This window comes from Carlito syrichta, unplaced genomic scaffold, assembly GCF_000164805.1.
Source record: "Carlito syrichta isolate Samal-C Ts95f unplaced genomic scaffold, Tarsius_syrichta-2.0.1 Scaffold6279, whole genome shotgun sequence".
Lineage (NCBI taxonomy): Eukaryota > Metazoa > Chordata > Mammalia > Primates > Tarsiidae > Carlito > Carlito syrichta.
The window spans coordinates 5,029-8,938 of record NW_006950375.1 but is presented as its reverse complement, the minus strand read 5'-3'; the positions used below and the strand labels follow the sequence as shown (position 1 = coordinate 8,938).

The 3,910-nt window shown below is 46.5% G+C and overlaps 1 pseudogene; it reads left to right on the top strand.

Annotated features, from left to right (window-relative positions):
• Positions 1–991: 991 nt before the first annotated feature.
• On the top strand, positions 992–2,685 carry LOC103251222 (annotated as a pseudogene).
• Positions 2,686–3,910: the final 1,225 nt, after the last annotated feature.

Sequence of the window (3,910 nt, the reverse complement as noted above, 5' to 3'; positions counted from 1 at the left end):
GCTGCTGCCTGCCTGGCTGGCTGGTTGGCTTGTGGGAGGGAGTGAGGCGGTAAGCACCTCAGAGTAGGGAAAAGCTGATGAGGAGACTCCTGTCTGCTTCCCTGGGAGAGAGACGGCAGCCCAAGGGGTCTTCTGGGAGAAGAATTTCTGGGGTGGTCTCAAAGCCCAGCAAGTAGAATGGGAATGGTAGGCTGGGTAACTTGGAAGGTCAAGGTGAGATCTTGAGGTGAAGCTGACTTTCTGGGTGAGTGAGTGGGGGAAGCAGAGAAGAGGAAGACCCTGGCCCCGTCCTTGGGGTGGCCCCATCTGGGTAACAGAACTGGTATAGCTCCCACTCATGAAGAACCAGGATTGTTTGGGAAAACCAGAGTGGCATGTCTGAAACAGGCAAAAAACAGTGCAGGACACAAACGCTTGGCCTAGGCTTCCAGAATTATGGGGGCTGCTTACAAGATAGAAGGACACCAAGTTGGGAACTAGGATGTGGGGATTAGTGCCCAACCTGATAAGAAGGCTTCCCATGTGTCTTCGGGCAAGTCCCATTGCCCCTCTGGGCTCAGGCACCCCATTCATAGAGAAGGGGGTTAGACAACCCTTCCAGATGCTACCTGGTGGGGCTGGGATTAGAATACCAAGGGTTATCCTCTGCAGGGGTCCCCAAACCCTGGGTCGTGGACTATTACTGGTCCATGGCCTGTTAGGAATTCAGTCACATAGCAGGAGGTGAGCAGAGGGCGAGCAGAGCCCTGCCTCCTGTCATTAGATTCTCATAGAGGCATGAACCCCATTGTGAACTGCGCATATGTGGGATCTAGGTTGCCTGCTCCTTGTAACAATCGAATGCAGTGCAGTGCAGTGAAGTTAGGAGGATATCCAACATTATTTAAGATCACCTATGCACCATCAAAAACCCCATATCAGTCATCTTCATCATCTTCCCCAGTTGAAGTAACTTTTTTGTTAATGCCAGCAGCAACCTCTGAGTATAATTATGTCATCAGAATCAAGCAAAAATGGAAGCCCAAAGTGATCCAAAGTGATGGAGCCCAAACTGAAGGAAAATGGGATCAATCTGATACTGAGCTGGAAGGTAAATACTACAATGAGGAGGCTGAGGTGGATTTGTGGGAACCTGGCAGAGACTATGAGTTGTACAACTACATGTGCCAAGAGCAACAGAGGCTGATGGTCAAGATTCAGGACCTGAAAAGCAGGGGTGGCAAGGATGTGGCAATTGAAGTAGAAGAATGAAGGATCCAGAGCTGTGTTCATTTCATGCCTCTAAAGAAGCTTAACCAATTAGCCCATGACAGTTTGGAGAAAGGGAGAGATCAAATCAATGAGGCTAAGCAGAAAGTAGTTGCCTATCATCTGTAGCTTCAGAATCTGTTCTATGAGGTGATGCACCTGCAGAAGGAGATCACAAAATGTCTGGAGATTAAGTCAAAGCAAGAAGAAATCGATCTGGTCAGTTTAGAGGAATTTTATAAGAAGGCTCCACCACCTCAGCAAAGCTGAAGTCACTATGGGAGACCCTCACCAGCAAACTCTGGCATGTCTGGACTGGGAATTGGAGCAGCGGAAAAAGTTAGCAAAGAAATACTGAGAGTGCCTGTCCAACAAGGAGAAGATCCTCAAGGAAACTGAAGTAAGGAAGGAGTACCTGCTGTCCATCATGCTCGACCTGAAATGCAAAGACGACAGTGTGCTTCACCTGACTTCCTACTACCTCATGAGCCTCAATATCATGACAGTAAAAGCCAAAGTGTCAACTGTCATGGAGTTGATCACTCTCATCAGTGCAGGTGACTTGCTGTCTCCTGACTCAGTTCTGAACTATTTTTATCCTGGGGATCATGGAAAGAAAACTCCAAATCCAGCCAATCAGTATCAGTTTGATAAAGTCAGCATCCTGACTTTGAGAGATGATGTGCTTGACCTAGGTCACCTCTATTTGTGGGTACAGAAGATGGGTGACCTCCACTTCCCCAAAGAGCAGCCCCAGCACACAGTGATTGCTGACAACTTTCTGAGTGCCAGCCACATGGAGACCACCATGTTACTATTGAAGACCAGGGTACAGTCCCACCTAGCCCTCCACAAACAGTTTGCATTCTTGGAAAATGGTATTGTACCAGTTACCAGTGATTGTCAGTACCTCTCCCCTGCCTAGGTTGTCTCTCACCTGGTGAAATGGGTGACAATTGCCCATGAGGATTACATGGAGCTGCATTTCACCAAAGACATTGTGGAGGCAGGACTGGCTGGGGACACCAATCTCTACTATGTGGTACTCATCGAAAGAGGCGTAGACAATCTCCAGGTTGCTGTGTTGTCAAACCCTGGTTACTCCTCCATCCAACCCATTTTCCAGCTCTGTCTGAACTGGAAAGGGGAGAAAACCAACAGCAATGACGATAACATTCGGGTCAAGGAGAGTGAGGTTAATGTGTGCTACTAGAAACTGTGTGATCCTTGGCCCACTCATCAGCTCTCGACCAATCAGCTGCAGTGGCTATGTGTGTGTTACTGAATGTCTACCTGGAGACTGAGAGCCATGACAACAACATGGAGGGGCCCCAGGAATTTCCCCAGGAAAAGATGTGTTTGTAGCTTTTCAGGGGTCCCAGCAGGATGAAGTTGTTTAAATAAAACCACCCTCAGGGATTCCTCAGCCACCACTGACCTCCTGCTGGCTTATCCTTTCCCCCTAAGCCCCACCTTAAGTACTGAGCCTCTGTTTTCTGCTCTGACCCATATGTGACTAGTAGTATTCTCCAAAGACATGAGCTAATTAAAGTGTCACCTGACAGTGGGAGGGAAAAACCCTTTTTGCAAATGACAGTGCCGCTTTTTAATCAGATTCCTGCACTTGCTGTTCTACTCGTTTCTCTGACAGCTCATCTACAACCATTTGTTTGCTAGCTTTTGTTCGGGATGCAAAGTGACATATTTTCACACCTTACAGATAGTTCCATGTCTTGGCAGGAAAAGAAATGGACTTCCCATACAGGCTGCGCTGCTCAGAATTTTCTGTGACCAGAGTGGGCAAGTGTCAGAACTACTGTTGTCCTGCTCAGTCTAAAGGCAGTATATTAGTATGCCTATTTCAGGAAATACAGCTTAGATTATGCATTGAAGAATGTATTTATTTTTATTTTTTATTTTTTATTTTTGAGTTGGAGTCTCACTCTGTCACCCAGGCTGGAGGGCAGTGGCATATTCCCAGCCACTGCAGCTTCGACTTGCTGGGCTCCGGTGATCCTTCCGCCTCAGCCTTCTCAGTAGCTGGAACTACAGGCACGTGCTACCATGCCCGGCTAATTTTTTTTAATTTATTTATTGTAGAGATGAGTTCTCGCCAAGTTTCCCAGGTGGGTCTCGAACCTGCGAGCTCAGGCAATCCACTCACCTCAGCCTCCCAAAGGTGCAGGATTACAGGCTGAGCCACTGAGCCACGGAGACTGGCAAGAATGAAGAATTTAAATTGTTATGAAAAGCCTCCTCTGTGCCAGGCATCTGACAAAGGGCTTTACATATGCTGTCATTTAACTCTTATAATAACCTTGCAAAGTTAGTGGTATTATCCCCTTTTACAGATTAAAGAGCTGAGATTTCAGGAGGTGAAATAACTTGATGAATATCTCACAAATGATGGCAGCAAGATTTTAGCCCAAGGCTTGTCTGTTGGACTCCAAAGTATGATTGATTCCTTCATGCTGAGACACCTGCCATAGGTAGTGTCCCTTTCTCCCCTTTTTACCTTCTTTTCTTTTTTCCTTGATATTATATTTTCTTTCATTTATTGATGAAGGGGTTAAGAATGAAACCATAATAGCCATTGTTTTGGGAAGATACCTTAAATCATTTTTGGAACACAGAATATAGGTGGAGATTCAGGTTTTTGAAA